This window comes from Natrix helvetica, assembly GCF_964273705.1.
Source record: "Natrix helvetica genome assembly, chromosome: 2".
Lineage (NCBI taxonomy): Eukaryota > Metazoa > Chordata > Lepidosauria > Squamata > Natricidae > Natrix > Natrix helvetica.
In genome coordinates, this window is record NC_138552.1 from 263316040 (window position 1) to 263333094 (window position 17055).

The 17055-nt window shown below is 40.2% G+C and overlaps 1 long non-coding RNA gene across 3 annotated transcripts in view; it reads left to right on the top strand.

Moving 5' to 3' along the window:
* Positions 1–17055, top strand: part of LOC309386690 — a 48170-nt gene that overhangs the window by 24400 nt on the left and 6715 nt on the right. For 2 of the 3 annotated variants that reach the window (XR_014174468.1, XR_014174469.1), the window contains 2 exons: positions 7829–8084; positions 14947–15027. This is a non-coding gene — a long non-coding RNA (uncharacterized lncRNA). Of the gene's footprint in view, positions 1–2297; positions 2452–7828; positions 8085–14946; positions 15028–17055 lie in introns of those variants that run through there. The other variant, XR_014174470.1, reaches the window with a different exon arrangement.

Consider the following 17055-nt stretch of genomic DNA (forward strand, 5'->3'; position numbering starts at 1 on the left):
CAAACTTCAGTTTGTTTGCAGTTGGTCAGAAATACACATTCCCCTGTTGAGAGTGCCTGGCTTCAGGAAAAGCCAGATGGAGAAGCCAGAGCTTGGGTCAGTCCGGCCTTTCCTCGACCTACCAGGGAGGATTAAATGTGCTTGACCTTGTTGTGAGGGCTAAATTATATCCCTGGAGCTTTCTTCACCCTTTACTCCTTCCTCTCCCTTCCCAACTCTCAAATGATGCATCTTTAACATGTCGCAGCTTTCTGTTCTAAAGGTATTTTGGTAACCCCGGGCGTATTTTGTCCAGCACTTAACTGTTTTTCAGCTGGAGTTATTTAGTCTAGCATTTATCTATCCCTCCCTTTCATATTGTGTACAAAGAATGCTCAAAAGCAGCCAAACACAGATGCAGAGAAACGGCTATTTTGATCAAACTGATAGAGTAGAGGAGAAGAAAAGGGAGAAAGGGGAAAGCAATTGGTTTGAGGAAATTTTGGAGAGCAAGAATCAACATCTTAATTGGAATGGGGGTGGGGGCATTGAAAAAAGCAGATTTTAAAGCCAGAAATATCTTTTCTTCTGATTTGAAAGTTTTCCAAGAGAAACAAGACAGTATGTTAAGAGTTGTTAGCACCACAGTTTGTTTTAGAACTCACTAATGAAGGCAAATATACATGTCAGAGGATAGGGTTTACAGGATCCAATCTAGGTCAGTCTCTGGGACCAGAGCTTTAGTCTTTTGAGTCTTGACTCCAAGACTCATGCTGGACCCCATCCTCAGGGAACTCTAGCAGAATGATCTAGAACTTTCCATGATGAAGCTACAATTGGTCAATTTATGAGATCTCATTGTGTTTCTCAGAGTTAAACTGTTTTATCTTGAAGCTTTTAAAGGCAACTTGTAAAAGAATTTATTTTGCAAGCTATTTATTCTCTATTAATCTCCATCCTGCCAAATCACCCACATATAAATATACTCTGTGAAAAGCAAAAATCTAGATTAAAATATTATTTAGAGGTAAAAGCATCTTCAAGGTGAGTTTGACTTGTTTTTATCATTATGTTGGCAATGAAATGGAAATGGTTTGTATTTGATCCTTTTTCCAGGATATTTTTTTTCCTTCAAGTCTAGAGTACTCTGCAGGGATTTCCTAGTGGTCTCCCATCCCATGCCTAGCCAGGTCTAAACTTAATCAAAATTTTGAAATCACCCAAGGAAATCTTTTTCTTTTTTCTTTTTGTATATATAATTGACTCTATATAATTGATTCTACTGCTGATTGAGTATGAACAAACCTTGCACAAATATCTGGAGACTGTTAGTTAAATGCAAAAGTCACTGACTACCAACAGATGTCTCTCAGAAGGGAAAGGAAATCTGTTTAATGTAAGCACTATGTAGGAAAAATATGCCAAATTAATCTTCTTTCTTAATATCTGATCAGTGAAGATATCTTCCAAATTAAATTTCACTGGAATAATCTCATGCATTTAGATTTTTATTTTATTTTATTAATGTACATCCTGCCTTTATTGTTTTGTACATACCTAATATTCCTTCCTCCATCTATTTTCTCCACAACAATTCTACAAGGTGGCTTGGACTGAGAGTGTGTGACTGGCCCAAAGTTTTCACGTCTAAGGCGGGACTAGAATTCATAGTTTCCTGTTTCTAGCCTGGTTCCTTATCCACTAGACCAAAGTGGTCCTTTTCTTATTATCATTATTTATCTATTTTTTCCTATTAATTACTTATTCATAACTGAAATAATCTTTCAATCTTTTATTGCTATCTTATAGAAAAGGAGATTTGAAAAGGAGATAGTGTTGCAGGATCCAATCTGATTTAATCACTGGGATCAAAGCAGCGGTGGAATTCACTTACGGTACCTTCCCTACCGGTTCACAAATGTGAGCACATGTACCACATTACATCAGAGCGGGTAGATGGAGCCTCCGGCAGCTGCTGCTACCAGTTCGCCCGAACTGGAGAGAACCAGCTGAATATCACCTCTGGATCAAAGGTTCATTCTTCCAAGTATTCGGGCTCATGTTGGAACTCATCATCGGGGAACTTCTTTCTCTCCAAAATATGCAGTGGCAACAGGCATATATTACAACTGTTGCAGCATCCCAGGGTCATGTGATCAGATTGAAATAAAAGGTAAAAGGTAAAAGGTAAAGATTGGATCCTGCAACATTATCCTGGGACATGTAAATTTACCTTCATTCGTGAGATTTGATAATGTTTTACTAGCTGATATTAAAAATACCTTCATAAGAAATTAGGACAAGAAATTTGAAAACTCTGTTCACTGCAGTCCTGCCACACTACAGCTCAAGCCTCTATGCTAAAATGCTTAAGAGCATGCTCTCATGGAGGGGGTTTGCATGCCATCATACTGAGTACCCCTCCTTTTACAAGATGGTCTCTGGATGCACAGAAACATTTATGGACATGAGGTATGTGGATTAAAGGCCAGAACAAAATTATGAAATAGGAGAGCGAGCAAAGACATAGCATTTCAGAGCAGATAGTAATATAGCTGGGGAGAAAAATTATAAAATAGCTTATAGCACAGATGTGGATGGTTCATAGTAAAAGTCAGCATTCTGTGCTTCCTTCAATCATAAGGGAAGGCATCAAATGAGACAACTTGGACCTCAAGTAAGATAGCCTAAGCAGATTTTGGCAGTCTGGTTTCCCCAAAGATAGTTACATATAGGAGCTACAGTTCTTAATCTTCAAAAGTGGAAATGATGAGAGTTAAAGGACGTTATAGGAACCTAATTACCTTCCTTTGCTCTATCCTAATGATGGAAATTTCTGTATCAGTCTGCCAGGAAAATAGATGTGAAAGGCCATGGGAGGGAAACAACCCCCCAAAAACCTGTTATGGAAATGCTTTTAGCATTGTAGTTAGGATTCTTAAGAATAATTTTAGCAGTGTTATCTGTATCAAAGATACATGTATTGTACCATATTCTTTCTAACCATAAAAGATGTCAGGAACAAGAAAAAAGGGACTTAAATTAAACAAGGTAATTGATAAATTTACCTTTTGATATTGTTGAGGTTTGATATCAGAAACAGCCTTTTCAGGGGTGATGAACCCAGGAACTTCTGCCTGCAGTATGGGGACTGTCTTACTGAACTCCAATTAAATTCTCTAAATGTACTACAGACAGTCCTTGACTTACAATCATTCATTTAGCAACTACTGGTATATGAAGTTACAATGGCATTTAAAAATTGATTTACAATCGATCATCACACTTACGACCATCACAGCTTCCCCACAGTCATGTGATCAAATTTGAGGGGTTTGGCAACAGGCACATAACAACAACTCTTGCATCATCCAAGTTTCTATTTGCAACTTTCCCAGGTGGCTTCTGACAAGCAAAGTCAGTAAGTGAAGCTGGATTCGCTTAACAACTGCACGATTCACTTAAACAACTCCAAAGATGTTCGTTACAGGCTTGGCAAAAAAAGATAATAAAAGCTCACCTAACAACATTGCTTAGCAATGGAAATTTTGATCCCAATTGTGGTCATAAGGGTTACCTGTAATAGAAGTTTGTCGCTTGGTTTTTTCCAGTTTAAATTTAAAACTGGGACATGTATTTGTAGATATGAGTTTGGGGGATACATGTCAACAATTTCTAAGCCATTTCTTCCTATGGTTTACGCAAGGGGTACATCCTATATGCCAGGACAGTGCCAAGCTGACCAACTACGGTAGCTAGGGAACATATTGTCCATTACCTAGGTGCTTACGGAAATGGGAAGGTAAAGTCTTTAATCAGCAGGTGGAAACCATCAAATATAGGGATATTTAATGACAGAATTGCAAGAAACTGAAGGTGGTGGGAATGAGATGGATGTTGTTTAACATTCCACATATGTGAGACTCAAGCTGAAAGAATGAGAATTACTCTAAAATCCCTGCTAAACCGTTCTCTGCTTTCTGGAGGCAATCTCAAACTATAGCAGTTCAGAAAGATTCTCTGGCTGACAATTAATATTAATAGGTAGATTTTGCCATGTGGCATTATCACACTGTGAGATGGGTGGGCATACCATATGGGTTTTGGCAGGTATTAGATGTAATCAGAGGGATTACTGGGCTTGGAGAGAAAACAGAAAAATCTTGCACTTGTTTAGTCTCCTTTTTCCTTCGTGTTTAGATGCAGCTCTAGATACAATACAATACAATACAATAGTAGAGTTGGAAGGGACCTTGGAGGTCTTCTAGTCCAACCCCCTGCCTAGGCAGGAAACCCTATACCGTTTCAGACAAATAGCTATCCAACATCTTCTTAAAGACTTCCAGTGTTGGGGCATTCACAACTTCTGGAGGCAAGCTGTTCCACTGATTAATTGTTCTCACTGTCAGGAAATTTCTCCTCAGTTCTAAGTTGCTTCTCTCCTTGATTAGTTTCCACCCATTGCTTCTTGTTCTACCCTCAGGTGCTTTGGAGAATAGTTTGACTCCCTCTTCTTTGTGGCAACCTCTGAGATATTGGAATAATGCTATCATGTCTCCCCTAGTCCTTCTTTCTCTTAAGCTAAACATACCCAGTTCCTGCAACCGTTCTTCATATGTTTTAGTCTCCAGTCCCCTAATCATCTTTGTTGCTCTTCTCTGCACTCTTTCTAGAGTCTCCACATCTTTTTTACATCGTGGCGACCAGAACTGAATGCAGTATTCCAAGTGTGGCCTTACCAAGGCATTATAAAGTGGTATTAACACTTCACGTGATCTTGATTCTATCCCTCTGTTGATGCAGCCTAGAACTGTGTTGGCTTTTTTGGCAGCTGCTGCACACTGCTGGCTCATATTTAAATGGTTGTCCAATAGGACTCCAAGATCCCTTTCACAGTTACTACTACTGAGTAAGGTATACTGTACCTGTGCATTCCGTTTTTGTTGCCTAAATGTAGAACCTTACTCTTTTCACCATTGAATTTCATTTTATTAGATAGTGCCCAATGTTCAAGTTTGTCAAGATCCTTCTGTATCTTAAGCCTATCTTCTGGAGTGTTGGCTATTCCTGCCAGCTTGGTATCATCTGCAAATTTGATGAGTTCCCCATTTATTCCCTCATCCAAATCATTGATGAAGATGTTGAAGAGTACTGGGCCTAAAACAGAGCCTTGGGGTACTCCACTGCATACTTCCCTCCACGTAGATGCAGTTCCATTGAGAACTACACGTTGAGTGCGGTTGGTCAGCCAGTTACCAATCCATCTGGTGGTGATGCTGTCTAACCCACATTCTTCTACTTTATCTAGTAGTAGGTTATGGTCTACCTTATCAAAAGCCTTACTGAAGTCCAAGTAAACTATATCAACGGCATTCCTCTGGTCCACTAATTTTGTCACATTATCAAAGAATGCAATAAGATTAGTCTGGCATGATCTGTTTTTGACAAATCCATGTTGGCTTTTGGCTATTACTTTGTTTGCTTCTAGGTGTGCTTAAGCATTTTTTTCTGACAGTCCTTTTGTTTCGCATCTTCTCTGAGTTTTCATGAGGGTGATCAGGAGCTACAGACCAAGACTGATTGTCTAGCTTTGGCTCTGGCTTAGCTTAATTGCACCATTTTGACTCAGCCTGACTGTTTCAGGATCCAGCTAGCTGTCCTGGGCATTGGGGCAGGGACTATGCCAGTGCCTCCCCCTTCTCTATAGCTTCCCAGGAAGGAGCAAAGAAGGCAGTCATGTTAAGTATGGTTTTTTGGGAAGAACAGAATAACAGAGTTGGAAGGGACCTTGGAGGTCTTCTAGTCCAACCCCCTGCTTAGGCAGTAAACCCTACACCACTTCAGACAAATGGTTATCCAATATTTTCTTTAAAACCTCCAGTGTTGGAGCATTCACAACTTCTGGAGGCAAGTTGTTCCACTGATTAATTGTTCTGTCAGGAAATTTCTCCTAAGTTGTTTCTCTCCTTGATTAGTTTCCACCCATTGCTTCTTGTCCTGCCTTCAGGTGCTTTGGAGAATAGCTTGACTCCCTCTTCTTTGTGGCAGCCCCTGAGATATTGGAATTTTGCTATCATGTCACTCCTAGTCCTTCTCTGTAGTGACAGATTTATTTTGAAGAAAAAGCAGTAGCTCTGAACTCCAAACCAGATTGGAAGAGTGGAGTGAAACCACTGGTTTGTTTCTGAAAACTTCCATTACTATATGTTCCCAAAAGCATAACTGCTTGAGGGATAAATTGCAGGAGTTTTAAATGGGTGACTGACTGCCATGCTTCTAATTAGGATCCCACTTCCCTATTTAAATATAACTAACGGAGTAAGGCACACTTTTAAAAGCACGTATAAAATAATTTGACCCAAGGAAGCATGTAGCAAGTATGATGTCATTCTGATTTGAATTGCTAGATGGGGAGGCAGAGCCCTGTGAATTTCTGTAGATACAGAAGTGGTAAATATTCATCTGCCACTTTAATTGAGTTTCAAAAACTCCTTATTCAGTAAAGGTTTCTTAGATTTAAGCTGCAATGTGCAACATGACAGGACAATATATTAAAATAACCACCCCATATCAGCAATGGGTTTCACATTTTGTTTCCACCAGTTTGCCCCGTGTACGCCCGTTCGCTTCACCCTTCTGTGCATGCACTTTGCTCACACACACACCTTCCTCATATGTGCCCGGCCTCAAAAACGTGCCGAAATAGAATGGCATAGAGCTGGGGTGGGGAGTGAGCTCACCCGCAATTTTCATTGCTGGTTCGGGCAAACCGGTCTGAACCAGCTGAATATCACCTCTGTCTCATATGTTGTCCCAAAGGTGCTTTTTCAGAAGGCAACTGGACTTTCTTGTTTTTTTCTTTTGAAGACATTTTGCTTCTCATCCAAGAAGCTTCTGCAGCTCTGACAGGATAGTGGGGAATGGGAGGATTTATATTCCTTGCAGAGAACTGGTAATCTACATCCTTTTAGAGCAGTGGTTCTCAACCTTCCCAATGCCGCGACCCTTTAATACAGTTCCTCATGTTGTGGTGACCCCCAACCATGAAATTATTTTCGTTGCTACTTCATAAATGTAATTTTGCAATTTTCTGATGGTCTTAGGTGACCCCTGTGAAAGGGTCGTTCGACCCCCAAAGGGGTCCCGATCCACAGGTTGAGAAGCGCTGTTTTAGAGGGTCCTTGAAGCACTTGGGGGTTTATCTGTGTCCTTAGGGTGTGGGAGTAGGAATGGATTTCCAGAGAGGGGGGGGAATTGCAGGCTACAGGAACTAGGAGCACCCTGAGAACACAGATAAACTTCCAAGTGCTTGCCTCCTGAAAAAGCACCTTTGGAACAACCATGACCTGGATGACTGAGAATCTCTACAGACTTTTACCCCATATGTTATCAGTTACCTTCCACCTTTCATTGTCATCTTATTTTTAGGGCTTACCTTCAAACTGGCATAACCCTTTCACCAGTCCTTCTTCTCCTAGTTGAGGCAGGTGGAGACTGAGGGGGGGGAGGGGGGTATTCTTTTTGGCTTGTTTGGAAATCTAAGAATATCATGTAAGGGTCATACTGCTTAGACCTAGCAAAGCTAAACTGCAAAAGTCCAGATAACCAGCAGGTTGAATTAAAAGTATCCTGTATGCTGCTATCCATCAATCACCAAGATGTTTGCAGTTTAAATGTGGTATACCTAACATGGCTTATTCCACATTGAGGCAATTCAGATTTGGTTTTCAAACTGCTTCTGCAAAATATTTTGCAGCAGTACTGTCCTAGGCTGCTCCAGCTAGCAGATTTTAAAACCACAGTAAAGAGATTGTTATTTACTTGATACTTTATGCACTTTTATTTCCAGATTGGGATGGAAGGTTCATAAAATTGGCAAAACAATTCCATTGGGACAAGGATGGGCTGCTCTGCCTTGGGCGAGTTTTGATTGATACTCTTTTTATCTCCTGCCTGAGGGTCAACACTGCCTGGATAGCAGCAACTCCTAGTCTTTAATCCTAGTCCCCATCCATACAGGAAAACTACATATGGAAACCCCTGAGACTGGAAAATCTAAAACCACTATGGGACATTCAACATTTCTAACTTTTGATAGCTTGAAGGTAATCAACCCTGTTTCTTCTTATCTGTGTTGTGAATGCAATCAAATCATTTTCATCCCTTTGCAGCAGAAAGGGCTCCTGTTCATAGTTGCTGTAGTTAAATTTTTAATATTACACAGAACCATCGGTAGGATAATGAAGCTGCATCCCAAATCATCATACAGGGAACTTCAACCAATGTACCCAACAAAAGATGGGCTTCAAGCTAAAAGGAAGCAGGTCAAAGAAAGAACCAGAAGATCCTTTAAGAAAAGCCATAGCTCTGGGAGTGGGTGAGAGAGGGAGAACTTTTACTTGGATTTTTAAATCTGCAGCTCTGTTAGGACCAGCCCATAGAAAATTTCCCATCCATCTGCCACAAGAATTTCTGAAAGCCCATGTTGGAAGTAAAGTCTCTTCTGAATTGAGCTTGATACATAGTGACTTAAATAGACTCATGCCAGGGGTGGGATTCAGCCAGTTCGCACCTGTTTGGGAGAACCAGTTAACTTTCTAAGCAGTTCAGAGTTCCAGTTGTTGAAATAAATCTCATTTTGTGTTTTTTTTCCACTTTACCGGGCTAATCCTGTAAGGAAGGCAGGAAGGAAACATTCTGGTGTTGTTTCTAGCCTAATCTTTATTGCCCTGCTTACAGAAACTGCCTCTCCGGTTAACCCTTATTACATTGTCACAGCTAAGGTGAAGCGCCCATTGACGTGAGTGACATTGAGTTGGCCATGCCCACCCAGTCACATGACCACAGCTCCGCCTACCCAGCTGGTCATTAGGGCTGAAAAATGGTTGTTAAATTATTTGAATCCCACCACTTGACCCATCCCTGCAATTTCCTTGGCAACAGTTTTGAATGACTGCTAGTTCCTTCTTCCTGGATATGTCTTCATCTTCCTAAACTAGAACACAGCTCTGGTATTTCTTGGATGTCTCCCATCCAACTCACTACAGTACTGCTTCCCATTACCTGCTGTTGCTTGGATGTATTGAAACTATGGCTCTTAAAATTGCTAACCAGTCTGGACATTCACTCCCCTCAGATTAAGAAGCTACCAAACTGAGAAAGATGTAGGTAGTCCTTGACTTAGAAGAGTTCATTTAGTGACCATTCAGAGTTACAAGAGCACTGAAAAAAATGACTTATGACCATTTCTCACACTTACGACTGTTGCAGCATTCCCATGGTCATGTGATCAAAATTCAGATGCTTGACAACTGCCTCCTATTTACGACGGTTACAGGGTCATGTGATCAACCTTTGAAACCTTCTGACAAGCAAAGTCAATGGGGAAACCAATTCACTTAACCGTGTTACTAACAGCTGCCGTGATTCACTTAACAACGGTAGCGAAAAAAGGCTGTAAAATGGGGCAAAATTCACTTAACAAATGTCTCACCTAGCAGCAGAATTTTTGGGCTCAATTGTGGTGGCAAGTCAGCGGCTCTCTGTAATTTGTTCAAAGGCCCATATTTGGCAGGAACGGATAATACTTTGCAACAGAACTGGAAGTAATTAAGTATTCATTAAAATACCCTGCCAAAAGGTTTCTCAGGTAGCTTCAAGTATATTTAAAATGCAATGCAATAGACAAGCGGGGCAAAGATTTATACAAGTTTCCCCCTGACATGAGAGTTCCAGCTGCTTCAGAATCAGGCTAGATCTCAAAGGAAATGCTTTTGAAACAGTTAGACTTAAATCCCTCAGAAGGCAAGTTCTGGTTCTTTATAGCAAAGGCAAGATTTGGGGGTGGGGTGGAGGGGGGAATGACGGTGTTTACAACATTCCTCAGCAGTTCATACTGAGGCCCCCACTTCCACCTCAAAAGGCTATATGGGAGTAATCCCAGCAGTCTGGAAAATGGCTTCTGAGGAACTGAATATTCTTTCCTTCCAGATGTGAGTTAGATTGGTGGTGAATACCCCTCCCAAAATGCATTCATGTGAGCACTAAGGAGCTATGTAGTGCACAGCTGGCACCTTCATATACTACCTACTATTCAAAGTGTGTTTTGAGCTACTTTGCATAAATCTGGAGACAATTAATTAATTCTAGTTTAGGAATGGCTAGAGGTCAAGTTTGTGTGATGTTTTTTTTTTTTTTTTTTTGCTTTATTAAATGGTCTCTCAACCTGGGTAGATAACAAAATATTGGCTCAGTGGGGTCGCAAACATAAAGAATTAAGGAACAGAACTTCTACAATGCTAAGTCCTTTGGTACAGAAACCCATTTTTTATTTTCCCCTCAAACAATCTTTCAACAACCTTGTTTAAGCGGTTTAAGGGAAGCTTCTTAATGCTTGCTATTCCAAATTCCAAATTTCTTTACCCATGTCTCTTCTAGTTCTTTCCTTACAAAAAGGAGCAGGGGCTCTTTAAATCAGAGGAAGACATGGCCACTGCAGCCATCAATACTGCAACTATTGATAGGAGAGCAGATGGGGATTCTAAATGACTGCTAGTCTAGAACACTGCTTCTCAACCTTGGTGTCTTCGTGTATGATATATGATATGTGTACTTCAACTCCCAGAATTCCCCTGCCGGCTTGTAGTTGCTGAGAAACACTGGTCTAGAAAGATGAATTGTACATTAAAGAGCCAGTCATGCTTGCATCCCATGCAATATTTTGGCTTCACTTTTAATTTTCTGTACCCTACGAAAGCTATATCTAACTGCGTGTGCCTGGAGTAGTCCTCTATCTCCAAACCTCCCTCCTATTGGGGCAGGAGTTGACTTGCAAGACACCAAAGACAAGGGTGTTACCATAAATGTATAAGAAAACATCCTAAAACTTCATTGAACAAATGATTCTACTATTCCCTTGCACAGCTCCTTGGGCTCTTGATATTCAATACTTTCTTTTCTGCAATAAAGGAAGAAAATATGAGTGGAAAAAGATATTTGAATCACTTCCTTTGAGACAGCAGTTAATCGCCTTTCTTAAATATTAACAACATTAAAGGAGTGTCTCCCAAGCTGTTTTTCACCTTACCCATTGATTCTCTTGTTCTCCTACGGCTGCGCCTTTTTCCTTTCTAAGCTGTGTTACAGAAGGTGCACAAGTATAACTAACATCATCTCAACAGGTCACACAACTCTTTTCAACAGACAGCAGCAAACTGTGAAATCCCTTTGTTTAATATGCATTGCTGTTGCCAGGTCTGTTTTAACAGGTAATTGGCGCCATCTTGAGACTGAAAGGCTGTACTGTCTGCACTTTGGGGAAATGGGAAGCTATTTTTTCATACTTGAGGTTCAAGTACCCCCTCAACAATTCCAGTTTTTATAATTGCTGGGAACATTAGCATTAGCTATTTCTCACATTGTTGCTGATGGGAAAGAGAAAAATATTTCCTCTTGTCTATTTTCTTCCTCAAGTTGTCTCTACTATGGTTTTGTGACCAATAGGAAGCAAAGTTCAATTATATTTCTTTCAAAGCCTCCTCAGAATGGCACTGCAGAAATCATGTGGGGTGAAAAGGCAGCACCAATGCACCTCCACAGAGATTGTATAAATAATTTAAAAGCAAGCTACTGTTGTTAGGAGGAACAAAACCTCCATCATTCAGGGTATTTATCCTTTTCTAGTTCAGCTCCCAGTTCAGGAAACTCCTTTTCACTCATCACCTTAATCCTGAGCCAATGATACAGCCAGAGTAACTGCAGATTTCATGGAACTATACTTGAAAACAAGTGTATTGGAACCATTCTGTATGCTCAGAAGCATGTAGGTGGCACTTAGCAGTCCATACATTCATTTCTACAGGTTACAGATTGTAAAACAGAGGCATGTTTGGAAATTCAGTGCTAGTGTTATTCTGACTCTTCTCATATAATGTATACTATCTGATGTATGCTGTTCCTGCTTACAACACTTGCCCGGAGTTACGCTTGAGATGGTTAAAACTGTTTTCTTTGTCCAAGGGAATGATGGGCTTGACCAACTGGATCCAGAAAAGGAGAAACCCATCAGTTCATTCAGGCCAGCATCATTAAAGGCAAAGATGCTGGGCAGTGAGACTGATCAAGAATCTTTCTTAAGGTGGAACCTGATTGTGTTTGTTCTTTGGTAGGAGGAGTGGCAGTTTGCATTGTAACATCATGCCACAAACTCACCCAATCACATGTTTGTCTGCAATGTTGCAATACAAGTATGAAAAGGCAGAGTTAGTATTTTGACTCATCGTTTGAGTGTCATTCTGATAAGGAATAGCAGCCTGTGGTGGCCCTTGAATTGAAGGCCTTAGAATGGGGACTTTCAGAGTCTATAAACCCTACGTCTCCCTTCCCCCAAGGAACTCTCTTCATCTTAAACACTCCACCAAAGAAGAGGTAGAATCTAGAGGAACAAGGGCTAAAAAGACTAGAGTTTGCTAGAGGAGATTGCTTACTTGATGTTGCAAATATCAGTCTGCCCAGCTGACTCTGGGCATGGATAGAAGATATGCAGGGGTCTTGAAGTTTATTACTGATATGCTTAGGGAAAGTGGTTTATGTGCATATTTGTACACTCTAGGAAGTGGCTGCAATGAGCATTTGTTCTTTGAAATGTGTGGAGAGAGCCATCAGTGTTTCTAAGGGTGTTTTCCACATTTTGAAGTCACCATACTTTTTATGACTCCTGTCAAACATACAGTGTGAAGGGCAAAGATATTTCCTTAACTATCTGCCTAGAGGTTTGGGTATGCTTAAAAAAAAGATACATTCTTGTGAGAATATGTGTGCATTGTTCATGCTTTGTGTGTATTCTTTGGGGAGTATTTGGTGAATCTGAAGGAAACAACATTGCCTTTTGCAACTAACAACATAAGGAACAAGAACTGTCTGAGAATTTGCCACAGTTTAGAGAAGAGCCTAATGCTGAGAACAATTGAGGGCAAAAGAAGGGGACCACAGAGAATGAGGTGGCTGGAGAGAGTCACCGAAGCAGTAGGCGTGAGACTCCAGAGATGGTAGAGGACAGGCCTGGAGGAACATTGTCCATGGGGTCAGATGGGTCGGACACAACATTGTGATTAACAACAACAAAAAGAGAATCTCTAAGTTTCAAATCTTGGCAAAATGGCTAAGAAGAACTAAGTTGTAAAAACTAAAATGCTGGACTTGAAATGGTGAGAAATACACCCAGTTCTTTCTCAGCCATGAAATGTCCTGATTGGTTTGACACATGTTTAACCCTGAATCAGAACAACAAGCACAACTGCAGTATTCCAATATTTGGTAGGCTCAAACTAGAAAACCTTGTTATGGCTTAATATGGTGTTCTTCTTAGATCAACCTGCTAAGACAAGGTTTTGCTTCCCACAAGATGCTGAACTCAAAAGTTCCCAAATTCATTTTAGGCAACACTAGACTGCTGTGCAAATTCATCCCCAGTAAGGCTTTAGTTGCTAGGGGTTCAGTGTAACAGTCCTCCACAAAAGTAAAGGGAGAAATCATATGCATGGATTTGGGAGTTTGGAAACAGGTCAGCATTAGAACAAAATGCCAGTAAAGAGAGCCCTAGTCCCAAAACCAAACTGCACAATTTCACAAGATAGGTATTAGATCGTATCATTTCAGAACACAGGTAGATAATTCTAAAATAAAGCATAGGAAAAATTGTGAGGCTGTCTTTGTTTTGTTTTGTTTTTCTATATAGGTAGATGCTATCCTTCCATCTATCAAAACAGATCCATCTCATATTTTCCAACAAAGCGTAGGCACAGAAATATGAACATAGAGAGGTCACCTGCTGGTGACCTTTGAGGTTACAAATGGAGGTCCCAACATACTTGGGTGCAATTTCCTTCTCACTTCACCATTCCATTCTCTGCCTGAAATGGCAGGTAACCTGAGAGGAGAATGTGGTGTGCAAATTGATTTGGAGCCAATCGATGGTGTGGAGTGTGGCTCTGGCCAGCCGCTGTGTCACTGATTGCCTGCAGATCGATTGTTATGCCACTCTTGTTCAGCATGCCTGCCACGTCAGACCGAGAGGGGACAAAACAAGGGTGAGAAAGAGGCCATATGTTCTCCAGACAGCTTTGAAAGACACCCCACACACACACACACACACACACACACATGCCCAAATTCCAGGATGTGCAAAGAAACTTGAAATCTCTCCCTCTGCCATTTTATGGGGTCTTCCAGTATGACCAGGAAAAGTATGGATTGTCTCTTTATATGTGGAAATGATTCATTTGAGGATACCAGGGATTCATTTGATTATTTTTATCATGGTTTAGATCAAGAAAATATGAATAAAGCTACTATTATCTAATACGAGGAATCAGCACTGGATTAACTGATAGAAGATTACAGATTATAATATACATGATGAATGTGATCAAAGGAGGTTTTCCTCCATCCATCTCTTACCAAAGTAGACATTCTTAGTTTTGTTAATTGGTAGAAGTTGATTCTGGACAATCAAAAGAAAGTTTTTGAACAAAACATATCATTCATCAAGAAGAGATCTGGCAATCCATCATTCAAATTCATGGAAGAGGAAGATATACATCAAACCTGATTGCTCTTCTTCACCCCAAAGACAGTGGAGCCACCAGCTATAAATAAAAATTTCATAAAGTTCACATTCCAATCCATCCCCCAAAATTAAAGCATGATTTATAATCTGACAATATTATATACTTGCACCTTATATACTGTCCTTAAATACTGATCTATAATGAGAAGTTCTCCAGACATGAACAACATGAACTAAAAGATTAAGCCAAATCCATAAAACATAATATATCACAAAGATTCAAAAATAAAGGAGCAAAGAATTGATGGTACACTCAACAAGTTTACTAGATTGTAACGCAATGGTCAAAATAAGGCCAAATATTTTGTATTCATTGTACTTATTACATTGTATTCATTCAGAGTCTTTATGCAAAGACCCAGTTGTCTAGAAAGGTTCTAATGCTGGGAAAGGTGGAAGAAAAGAGAATGACCAACAGCAAGGTGAATGAACTCAGTTAAAATGGTGGCCTGAAGGACCATGTTAGGGACAGATTCTCCTGGGGGTGGGGGGGGCTGTGTGCTTACTAAGGGTTGACACCTACTTGATTGCATGACCTCTGTAGATGCCATATGCTAAATAAATAAATAAAGCATATTTGACGGCACATAATCAAATCAATGAATCATGGTCATATAATTATGCATTGAATCACAATGTTAACTTGTACTTGAGAATAAGTCCCATTCAATAAGTCTTTATTTCCCATATTAAGATGCATAATTGCTGTCAAATTATTTTAAAAGCCTAACGACATTTTAGTGCACCTTCATTAAAATTTAGTAAGGACATAAGTCAAAAATTATTTGCTTACAGATAGGCTGATATGCTTATCTTCACTCACCATTAATTTGTCTAATTTCCTTTGTAAACCATCTAAGTCAGCCGTGAGTTCTGGGGCAAAAGATAAGTTAATCAGACGCTCTGGCGGCTGCTGGTGGCTGCTTTTCAGATTCCTCTTAGCTTCAGGAGAAGCTGGTTTAGTGACATTATTTGCAGCTGCTTTAGGAGGCTTCAGAGAAGAAGCCTTGTCAGTCAAATCCTGTTTTCAAAATCGGTACAAGACAAAGTGATAGAACAGAGTCTGTTACAGATAAAGATTTTGCTGTCTTTATGTTCCCAAATCAGGAAGAGGCCATTTAAAGTTTAAAAAATGTTGGGTTTTTCTCTAAAACAGAAATTGTGGCAATAACTCCTGGATTATAAAAGGCAAAACACAAGGGATTTCTCCTCCCTGGATATATTAAAAATAGCAGTGGAAATTTCTTTCTTATAAGTTGGTAGAAGATGGTGGGATCTATTTCCTTTCTCTCTTTACCTCTTCAGTATAGTTCACAATTAGGCTATGTGAGAGGTTCTGTAAGAAACTACCTGATGCTATGTGACAAACTGTGGGAAAACCTAGTGCCTTCAGTGGCTGTGAACTCCATTTGTATTTAAATGACCATCTTTGGAGGCATTTAGATCAAAATTGTTCAACCTCTGTTTCAGATCTGTCCTTCATTCATCCAGATGGAACTTACGTTGAAACTATGTCCCAGGTACTTTCATAGGCAAATAGAATTCCTAGAAAATAAAAGAGGTTTATACTTATTCAAGTGAATTATCTTGAATGTAGTGAGATCAAGGAAATCTCCAGGGACTACGGTGGTGGTAATTCTCACTTGCACAGAAGAAGCAAGAACTGAACCTGATAGATATGGGATTGATATTTCTCCTTTTTTAATACAGCTAGTCCTGTATTTTGTTTAGTGACCATTTGAAGTTGCAATAGTACAGGAAAAAGTGACTTATCTGACTGTTTTTCACAAATTTATAACCATTGCAGCATCCCCATGATCACTTAATCAAAATTCAGACACTTGGTAACTGGTTCATATTGATGAGCCAGTTGCAATGTCTCAGGGTCATGTGATCACCTTTTGCAACCTTCTGACAAGCAAAGTCAATGTGGAAGCCAGATTCACTTAACTCCTGTCCCAGTCCGGCTGGCCGGCCCCACACACACAGTTTAACATGGTTATTCCACACTGCCAAGCTCCTTTTTTTATTCCCCAAATACTGATCACAAATGCAGTCTTTTAGGGATCTGCTTCCTGCAAAGTCAATGGAGTCAAAGCCCAACAAAGTAAATGAGTAGTCCAAGAGAGGAGGAAGTCAGCAGGTCCCAACAAAGTCTGTAAAAGTCCATAGGTCCAAAGGATGAGGAAATCACCATGAAGTCAAAGGGATCATGGCACAACAAAGTCAGTACAAATCCATAGTCAAAACCACGAGAAAAAACAGCACAGAATCAAGGAGTCGAAGCATGAACAAATCAATGGGTCCAAGGAAGTTAAGAGCACGAACAACAGATTGTAAATAGTTGTCTCTGACAACCCTCAGGCTCCAAACTCTGAGCTAAATAGGTCTTGACCAGTGCGACTCATTAGGAAGGGTGAGACTGCCTCCTCATGAGTAGAGTCACCAAC